The 11,193-nt window shown below is 39.6% G+C and overlaps 1 pseudogene; it reads left to right on the top strand.

Annotated features, from left to right (window-relative positions):
- Window positions 1–3,803: 3,803 nt before the first annotated feature.
- LOC141408558 (MOB-like protein phocein pseudogene) lies at window positions 3,804–10,108 on the top strand (annotated as a pseudogene).
- The last annotated feature ends 1,085 nt before the right edge of the window (window positions 10,109–11,193 follow it).

The following is an 11,193-nucleotide window of genomic DNA, read 5'->3' as shown; positions in this document are numbered from 1 at the left end:
TTCCCTGGGATATTATGAGAATTATCACAGGGTGAACACGACTTGTGACATTGGGAATAATGTCCCCCTAGGATATTACAAATAATATCACAGGGTGTACACCCACTGTACACACCTGGTGTACACCCACTCTGTACACACCTGGTGTACACACCTGGTGTACACCCACTCTGATATTAGAAGTAATATCTCCCTAGGATAAGGGCAGGATAATTGAATAAATGAAGGCAGGATATATGATAAATGAAATATATAATATAAATATAAAGTTAAAATAAATGAAGGCAGAATAATTAAATAGCATCAAAAGAAACATCACAAGGCAGAAATTACAGTCTTTGCAACACTACTGTGTAATTACTATAGGGCCTAATATTCTTTGAAAACTATGTGCTTCTATCCACAATAGCAAAGACTTGGAACCAATCCAAATGCCCATCACTAACAGACTGGATAAACAAAATGTGGCACATATACACCATGAAATACTATGCAGCCATAAAAAAGAATGAGTTCATGGTTTTTTTCAGGGACATGGATGAAGCTGGAAACCATCATTCTCAACAAACTAAAACAGGAACAAAAACCAAACACTGCATGTTCTCACTCATAAGAGGGAGTTGAACAATGAGAACACATGGACACAGGGAGGGGAACATCACACACCAGGCCTGTTGGGCGTTGTGGAGCAAGGGGAGGGAGAGCATTAGAACAAATACCTAATGCATGCAGGGCTTAAAACCTAGATGACGGGTTGATGGGTGCAGCAAACCACCATGGCACATGTATACCTATGTAACAAACCTGCACAATCTGCATATGTATCCCAGAAGTTAAAGTAAATAAATAAATAAGAAAACTATGTGCCAGGCATTTTCCCCTCATGATCTATTTACTGCCCACGTCTGCCGTCTGCCCATGTCACATAATAGGCAAGTGAGGGAGCCAGGATCTGGAACCAGGTTATCTTATTTCCAAGTCTATGTTTATACCATATACCAGTTACTAGGTTTGAGTGTGAATAAATGGAACAGAGAGAGTTTGCTCTTGGAGTTCAGAGGAGAGAGAGCTGTGGGCTGGAGAGATAAGTGAAGGCTTCATGAAGCCTTGGATTATTACTTGGAAGTTATTGGATTAGTTCTTTTATTCCCCAGTATTCTAATATGTTTTTCCACGTTCTTATTGATTGATTGATTGATTTATTTATTTATTTTGAGACGGAGTCTCGCTCTGTCACCCAGGCTAGAGTGCAGTGGCGCTATCTCGGCTCACTGCAAGCTCCGCCTCCCGGGTTCATGTCATTCTCCTGCCTCAGCCTCCTGAGCAGCTGGGACCACAGGTGCCCACCACCGTGCCCACCACTGCGCCCACCACCGCGCCCGGCTAATTTTTCGTATTTTTAGTGGAGACGAGTTTCACCGTGTTGGCCAGGATGTTCTTGATCTCCTGACCTGGTGATCCGCACGCCTCGGCCTCCCAAAGTGCTGGGATTACAGGCGTGAGCCAGCAAGCCCGGCCTTAATTTTATTTTTTAATATGTAAAACATTAGCATGCTTCCAAAAGTCAAAACTGTATATAAAAGTCTATCCAGAGAAGGGCCACTTCTTCCCCTGTCCTCTTCACCACCCCCCAACCCTTTGTAGGCAACAGTTTTATTGATCTGGTTGGTTCTGCTTTGTGTGTCTAGTACTTTTTACTTTTAGGAATAGGGTCTCACTCTGTCGCCCAGGGTGGGGTGCAGTGGTGTGATCAAAGCTCACTGAAGCCTTGAATTTAATTTTTTATTTAATGCTTGCCATTGTGTATATTATATATTGAGTGCTTGATTTTTTCTTCCTTTAAAGAGTATTGGTTTTGTTCTGGCAGACGTATAAGTTACCTGTTGATTATCTTGATCATTTTGATACTTGTTAGTATGTTTTATCAGAGCAGTTCTGAAGTACTGTTTACTCCAGGACTAGTTTAGCCCTACTACTGAGGCATGACCTTTCTCATAGGCTCTAGGGAATATCCCCATGTTTAGTGCAACCTTTACTCTCTGATCATTGGAATTCAGATGTCTCCCAGCTGTTTGCTCTGGGAATTGTTGGTTCACAGCTTGTTGGTTGTTCTTCGCTTGGCCTCATGGAGTTTCTCCCTACATATGCATGGCTTATTCAGCCATGAATTCAGAGGGATCTTATATAGACTTCCGGTGCTTTTTCCTGAATTTTTTAAAATAAGAGATACATCTATGTTTTATTTTCCCTTCTTTCTTACACAAAATTAGCACACCATATATATGGTTTTGTCCTTCGCTTTTGTTTAGCTTTTAAAAATTTAGCTGTATATCCTGGAAATGACTCTACATCAGCTCATGGGAAATTTCCATAATTCCTTTCTACATGTCATCCAACTCTGTGGTACTTTGCCTCACAAATTCCAGCCACCTCAGCTTCCATGATCTCTGCCTTCTCAACTCAGCAAGAAGGCCATGCCCAGCTTCGGTTCCTCCACCCGTACAATGGTCTGGGGAGCACTTTTAGGCTGAAAGCAGGGGAAGAGTAGGCTCACCTCACCTGTTTTTCTTTTCTAGGGACGCATTCCTATGCTGCCGATTATCCAATGTCTTAAAACATGTGTTTCATACATTGTGTCTAGTTGGCTAGTTGTTTATGCTGGGAATGCAAGTCCATTGCCGGTTCATCCATCCTGGGCAACATGGCCAAAAAGAAATTTTTTTTTTTTTTTTTTTTTGAGACGGAGTCTCGGTCACCCAGGCTGGAGTGCAGTGGCCGGATCTCAGCTCACTGCAAGCTCCTCCTCCCGGGTTCACTCCATTCTCCTGCCTCAGCCTCCCGAGTAGCTGGGACTACAGGCACCCGCCACCTCGCCCGGCTAGTTTTCTGTATTTTTTTAGTAGAGACGGGGTTTCACCGTGCTAGCCAGGATGGTCTCGATCTCCTGACCTCGTGATCCGCCCATCTCGGCCTCCCAAAGTGCTGGGATTACAGGCTTGAGCCACCGCGCCCGGCCCAAAAAGAAATTTTGCACGCATAACTGAATTGCTTAATTTTGTTCAGCTAAGTGGGGTTCCTTCTTCCAAATGAGTTCCTTTTGCACATAGTCAGAATGATGGGAAAAATCTTGCACATATTCTCTGGCAACTTTTATATAATTCATTACCTTAAAACCAGTCTTAGCTCAAACCCCTTATCCCTACTTGTCTTGAGCTTCCTGATCTGAGGTTGAGCTGCCCAGTGTCTGGCCTGCATCCCGTTTTCAGAGGCCTGTCCTGTTCTTCTGGTCCCAGCTTGTCGCTCAGCTCTGTTCCCTGCCCTGCTTAACTTTTGAAGTCTTCCGTTCAGATTACATATTCTCTATACATAGCAAACGCTTATGTAGTACTTTCTTTTTCTTCTTGGGATACATGTGCAGAATGTGCAGGTTTGTTACATAGGTACACACGTGCCATGGTGATTTTTCACTCTGAGTGCTGCATGGCTCTGAGATTGTTGTGTCCTTACAAAAGGTGTTCCCTAAAATGGCCTGTCCTGTCTTTCTACTTTCAGAAAAGTCCCTGCTGCCCACAAATCCTGCCTTGCGAGAGCCAAGTGACCTACTTTCACTGCCTTGAATGTTAGAATTTCTAGCCACCACCCCTTAAATTCTGGAACATCCCCACCCACTCTCCTCATCAGCAAGTCATACTATGACATGAATTAGGACTCGCTGAGTCTTTACTCGCTGGCAGTTGTGGATATGGTATGCTCTGGGCATCCAGGAAGTGTCGAGTCCCTGGGCACAAAGACAGACATTAACCATGTCCCCACCTTCCAGCAAGTGGGTGTTCAGTTTCTTGTAAGAACTATTATTATTATTATTATTATTATTATCAACACTATAGTAACAAAGAGGTCTCTTCACCCCTAGATACTTCAAAGCTCTTTTCTTAGAAACAAGGATATTCCCTATCAAAATAAGTAAATTAACATTCAAATGTCATCAATTGCCTTGATTATATTCATTATGACTATTTTCCCCCAATGTGCGGATCCAATCCAAGATTATGCATGACCTTGAGTAGTCACTTCTTTAGCCTCTTTTAACCTGGAGTTTGCACAGAGGTGTTGATCAATCCCATTGCTCTATTCACGACAGCCCTGCTTCCGTGCTCTCAGTCATGGAGAAAGAACTCAGCTAAATAAATATTCCTGTGCAAGACCTTCCCTGGCATGGCAGAGGGGATGGTATTGAGGTACTTGATTAATGTCAGTGCCTATATGGTGTCTGAATGGCCAGGGTATCATGTACTAGAGCTAAGAAAAATAAATTATGTATTTGCCAAACCTATTTGGGAACAAACTCATACCTTAGAAGCTTATTTATTTCCACTTGGCAAAGGTATGTGCTGCCACTGAGGACAGCAGTCATACCAAAGTTAGCTTAAAGATTTTTTTCGTTCTTACTCCCCCTTCCCTTCCTTCCTTCCATTCTTCTTCCCTTTCTTTTCGTTCTCATCTCACTCCCCCTTTGCCTGGTAGTTATTTGAGCTGAAAGACCATCCTATAAATATCTTAACTGAATAATAACATCCAAGCGGTTCTCTGAAATGAGAAGCCCACAGTTAGGCTGGTTCTGCCAGCCAGGGGCTATTTTAACCATCACAGAACTGAGACAGTCTCACATTCTGTAGCTGATATCAAATATATTAAAATGCTCATACATGTCATGTAAGTTTTTTGAATGTATTTTTATAATTATGTTTTTGAAATTATTTGGTTATAAGTTACTTATTTATTATAGGATTGCTTGTAATTTCTGGAAAATCCTTGTGCATTCCCTGGAAATCTTGTGATGTGAGAAAATCTAACCCTAAATTGTGTTCAAATGCAATGGAAATTTCAACACATAATAAAGAAACAATAAAGTTGACTTAATAAAGTTGAGATAGCTTACAGATATTCAGATTTTAATTCTTTTAGTTTTTGCAAATTCCCTGCAATATTTAGCTGCATTTTGTATTTGTTGTTGTTTTGCAAGGGGTTTAAGTGTTCTTATTGTCCTCCAACTCCCCACCCCGCCAAAAGACGGAGTAGCCTCAAACACTATGCCTATGGGCCACATGGGTAGAACGCCCTGACTAGTTGGAGTCATCGTTATGCTATTACCACCTGTGTGTTCCTCGATGAGTACTTATCTCTCTGTTTCAGCATCACAGGAGCTGTGTGACCAAGGAAGTAGCACTGTATCTAAGGATGATAAAAGTCCATGAAACATGATAATAATTTTTACTTGTACAATACCATCCACTAAATACTTTCACATACTTGACCTCATATAATTCATTGTGGTCATCAGATATAACTGAGAAGGCTTGTGTGAGGTTTGACTTGCCCAGTTGACTGTGAGTGGTGTGGACCAAGGCACTTGCCTGTCGTGTTCACTATTGTATCCCCTGGGCTCAGAACATGGCCAGTCCAATATCCATCTACCCACCCACCTATATCCATCAACAGAATATTTATTGAGCATGTACTACATAGTGCTGAATAATGACTAGTGATGTTAATCTATCTTGGAGATTTTGGGGAGGGGGCATTTAGCACCATAAGTAGTTTATTTAGCATCCAAACACATAGCTTTCTTTTAAATTACACATTTTGTCTTATAAATTATGCCACTTATTTAAATTTTTAAAAATTTCATGAAAAAAGAATCCAGGTTCTGAGTAAAGTCCATCACAGTCCAAATGTGGGACCTTGTTGATCTAGGATAGTGGTTAACAGACAGAGTTAAGCATCAGGGTGTTGGATTCACTTCCACACTAAAATACTGAGCTTAGAGCCTGGAACAAATGATTTAACTTCTTTAGACTGCAGTTTTCTCACTTTCAAAATGCAAATAATAACTGCATTATTGGCCTCATGGGCTTTTCGGAGATTCATGAGGTTATGAATATGTGATTTATGAACTGTGAAGAGCAATACATAATTGTAAGAAAATATAATTATGATGATGATCGGGATCATTATGGGAAGAGAAGACAAGACAAAATTAACTGTAAAGTGTTTTATAAAATTCAGATACCAGATTAAATAAAAATAATAAATACACCATAGGAAAGTGAAGGATGGAAGAAACATTTTAAAGAGTAAAGAGTGATAGAAACATAATATCCTCCTCTATTTCAATAAACAAGGAATGACCTGTAATTTGGAGTACAAAATCAGGACATCATTTATGATTTAACAAGCTTCCATAATTTCCTAAAGCAAATATTTAGATTCTAGACTCAATGATGCCATGGAACTGTTACTCCCTAGAAAAATTTGGGCCACAATTAATGGAGACTGAAAAGAAGCTTGTACATTCTGCTTTGCAATCTTGTTGGTTATGCCAATCTCTTTGCAGAATTGCTCTGTTGATGTAGATATTTAACTGTAATCTGAGCCTCATTTGCTTATGCCTGTAGAAGGAAGTGATGGGTTCCCACTATCTCACTTTGCAAAGGCTCAAAAAGATGGATTTACTAGGTTAGCAATACCCAATGTATCAAAGAGTCAAGGAACCATATCCAATCAAATCAACACCCTGGTAGGCCTGGCACCCAAATCTCTGTCTCAGTCCATATATAGCACCCACTGTGGGCTAGGATTCAATGTAGGATTTGAGAGGAGAGAAATGGTAGAAAAGGATAAGATTTAAATCACAATGAAGTAGATAATGTAGGCACTCCTAAAAGAGAGTCAGATAGCCAAACAGTCCTTTGCCATTGCTCATTGGGCTTTGTGAACTTAGGAACTCCAAAGAAAAGAGGAAAAGACTGGGTTCCATCATAGTTTCAGAGCTCAAAGGCCTCACCCCACTGTTCTTACTTTCCCCCTTTTTATGTTATGTTATGTTATGTTATGTTATGTTATGTTATGTTATTTTTGACACAGGATCTCACTCTATTGCCCAGAAGGGAGTAACTGAAGGGGCGTGATCTTGGCTCACTGCAATCTCCACCTCCCAGGCACAAGTGATCCTCCCACCTCAGCCTCCCAAGTAGGTGGGACCACAGGCGTACGCTTCCATGCCTGGCTAATTTTTGAATTTTTTATATAGACGGGATTTCACCATGTTGCCCAGGCTGAATGATTCCACCTCTTCTAAAGGGCAGAGCCCTCTTTTGGCTTTGACTTCTCTTCACCAAAGCCCCTTGGTTTGAATTCCTGATGAAACCAATGTGACATTGCTTTGCTCTGTTAAAATGCATTAGCAAATGTGGAAACATGAAAAGATTTAGCACCATTAAGCACACTGCTTTGTGATAATCTGATATGAACTTACCTCCTCGACTCTTCTGTGAACTCCATGAAAGCAGAACACTGTCTTTTCTATCCTGGTGTCTCTGCTTCTAGCCAGGTCCTGGAACCTAGTTAGTATTCAGGAGGTGGTGGTTGAATTGAATTTGAAATTGTTGAGCCCTCTCACTTCACAGTTGTGGGAGCATGAGAACCAGGCCAGGGTTGGCACACAGGTCTCATTCTACTCATTAGGGAGCCATCTGGAGTAGATGAAGCACAGAGACAGCAAGTTCAAGTCCTGGCTTTACACTAAATTAGGTTAGTTATTCTACATCTCAGACCCTCAGTCTCTTCATCTGTAAAATTAGATTAATCATATGTTTTTTTCCATGATGTTTTTACAGATTAGGAATACTAAAGTAAAAGAAATAGGAACTGAATAAATTGTATGTATCATCCTTATTACCCTCTGCCTCCATGTTTGTTTCTGGTCACCAGATATAGCCTCCTCATTCTTTTACGGAAAGTAACTTGCCCCCATCCCCTGATGGGGCCTCCCAAACCTTCAGGCTGGTCAGGTTGAAACCCATGGTACTTGATCTCTGGAGGCAGAAAGTGACAGGAATCTGTGGCTCCAGGTCAGCTGTAGCCAGTGTGGATCCTGCATTTGAACTCCCACACTCACCCCTGAGTTGTAGCCCTGGTTCTGGTCAATGGCTTGGCTTCCCATCCCAGTTCCAGCATCTCGAAATTAAGAGGCAGAAGGAAACATAGATTTCGTATTCCCCCCTTGCCCACACTGCAGAGATCCTTGATACAAGATCTCAAATTCCCTACAAAATACTTCCACTAACAGAATCACCTCCAGCCCATGCCTCTCTGCTCTCAGAGGCAGCCCCATCCCATTCTTGGTCAGTCCTGGTTGTAAACAGGATTTTCCTTTAATTATGAAAACCACTGCCCTTGAAAGAGTGGTCCTAGTTCTGCTTTTCTTTTTTTTTTTGCTTTAAAAAAAAAATTTTTTTTTGAGTCAGGTTCACACTCCCACCCAGGCTAGAGTGCAGTGGTGCGATCACGGCTCACTGCAGCCTCGACCTCCTGGGCTCAAACTATCCTTCCACCTCAGCCTCCAGAGTAGCTGGGACTACAGGCACGCTTAACTGTACCCAGCTAATTTTTTTATGTTTTGTTGAGACGAAGTCTCACTATGTGGCCCAGGCTGGTCTCAAACTCCTGAGCTCAAGTCATTCTCCTGCCTCAGCCTCCCAAAGTGTTGATATGAGCCACCATGCCTGGCTCTAGTTTTGCTTTCTACAGCCACATAAAACATAACATTTAATCTCCAAAATGATACCACAAGTCTCTAAAAGATGGTAGTCATTCCTCCCATTATCTCTTTGGCACATGGGATGAAAAATTACCATGTAAACTTCACAAAGACACATGTTTTTCAGTTTTACCTAAATGGGTGCCTTGCACATAGCAGGTGCTCAATAAATATTTGCCAAATGAATAAATAAATGGGCCCCTATTATGTGCTTTATAATTCACTATCTCTAGTTCTCACAAGCTCTCTAGGAAGAAATTACTAATCCCATTTTATAGATATTATTTTGCATGTAAAGTAGGATCTTCTCTTCTGTATTCATCTTTATTTCATCTGTAATGTCAATTCTCCTTTTAAAATGCAGATAGAAGCAAGTGCTTTTTCTTAAAAATCCTTTAATAAATACATTTTACTTCTAAAAAATTACTGGTACTCTTACTTATTAAATCGAGCCAATAGGCCCAGACACTGATACTATGGTCATGGCGGAGGGGGCGGCGTGCTGAGGCAGAACAGGCTGGGCACAGGATTTTTATAATTGGCCTGATGAATCCTTTGAAGAAATAGACAGTACACTAGCTGTACAACAGTATATTCAACAGAACATAAGAGCAGATTGCTCCAATATTGACAAAATTCTTGAACCATCTGAAGGCCCAGATGAAACTTAGAGAAGTATGGACATTTAAGGCAATTCTGCCTTGAGCTAAATGGACTTCTTGTCAAACTTCAGAGTGAATGCCATCCAGATACTTGCACTCAAATGACAGCAACTGAACAATAGATTTTTCTTTATGCTGCTCATAAAACTCCAAGAGTGTCCTGCTATAGCCTATACTAGACACACACTTGATGGCGCTGCATGTCTTCTGAATGGCAATAAATATTTTCCCAGCAGGGTTAGCATAAAGGAATAATCTGTAGCAAAACTAGGATCAGTATGCCTTAGGATTTACAGGATATTTTTGCATGCTTATTTTCAAAATTGGCAGATATTTGATGAATATGAAAATGAAATATTTTTGTGTCATTGGTTTACTAAATTTGTGATGAAATAGATGAAATATAATTTGATGTCCTGTGATAACCTGATTATACCAATATTAGAAGAGGAAGTACAGAATTCAGTTTCTGGGGAAAGTGAAGCAAGAAGGGAATCATATGGAAAAATGTACTGATCACCTATCTAACATGAATTATGTACTGTATATATCATTTTAGACACATCAATCATGTATCAATATTATAGCTTCTTCATTAGTAGTATAATCCATATTATAGCTACTTTATGTATAGTATAGCTGGGTTATACGTGTATTGTATGGGTTATACATGTATTATACATGTTATACATGTATTGTATGCTGGGTTTGCCTTTTAAAATGGGAAATACTTTTTAAGTTATTCATAAGCTGTATATTCACCAGTGTGGCACCCATGGTTTTAAAATAAGATTAGTATTATCTGTTTATAATACCTGTTAATAAAATAATTTACAGTTTGGTAAAATTGCTGCTAAACAATCATTGGATCACAATCCTCATCAAACAAACCCATCTATAAAAAAAATTGAGTGAGAGCTTGAGGTTTTACACAAGCCATTTACTAAAGAGGTAGAAATGTTTTTCTTTGGTTTTACCCTGAGTTTAGATATCCTAAAAAATTCTACAGTACGTAGTTTTGTCTTACCTGTTAACTTTCCTCAAATGAGATAAACTGTTTTAAAATTCTGTTTATAGTTTTTGATATGCATATATAATTATGTATATATCTAAATACAAATGCAAATGAAGCAAGAGTAATACTTAAATAATTTTACTGTGCTACATAAAGAACATACTTGGAAAGGATTTACCTTTCTGCAACAACAGACTGGTGCATACAGGATGATGATAATGATAAGGCACATAAATGACGTTCCCACTGGAAACCTGCCCTGTCCACTCCTTCTCACTTCCCTTAACCTTATCCTCAAACCACCTTAGCTGAGAAGCTTTTCACCAGACTGTGAGTTAGTGGTGGCTTATACCTATTTATATTTGTATCAATTGCTTGCAGATTATACCTCATATTAGCAATTACATTACACTACAAGAAAATGTATTTGCATAGGGTCTTGCTTATCTTTGGTTTGCAAAATCGTTCTTCTTAGAAAACAGTCCTTAAAATAGTTGGACTCTTTCTGTTAGTAATATTAATCTTTCATTTAACCAGCTAGCCAGCATTAAATAAAATTGAAGAAATACTGTAGTATTTATTTTACACCCCCTCCCTACAAAGTTTGTGTTTGAATTATGTGCACGTGGGAGATTATTAGCAATAATTCATAGGTTCCAAGGGTGTTGATGAATAGTTATACATTTTTTGGACTTTGTTTTAATTCATTGTGGTAAGACTGATTCAAATGCAGATTTATCAGTCTTATAATCTATTGAATGCCATTTTTTATAAAGCACTGGAGATCTTATTGCCAAACTGATTGTAATGAGGCACTAAGGCTGGAAACATTGTACATGTTGTGAAGAAAGTATTTAAATTCAACTTTCGAACAGATTTAACAAACATGAGGAACTTTTTATATTTAAAAGGGTTAT

This window comes from Macaca fascicularis, chromosome 14 (assembly GCF_037993035.2).
Source record: "Macaca fascicularis isolate 582-1 chromosome 14, T2T-MFA8v1.1".
NCBI lineage: Eukaryota > Metazoa > Chordata > Mammalia > Primates > Cercopithecidae > Macaca > Macaca fascicularis.
The sequence above is the reverse complement of the archived record's forward strand: the minus strand, read 5'-3'. Positions and strand labels throughout refer to the sequence as shown.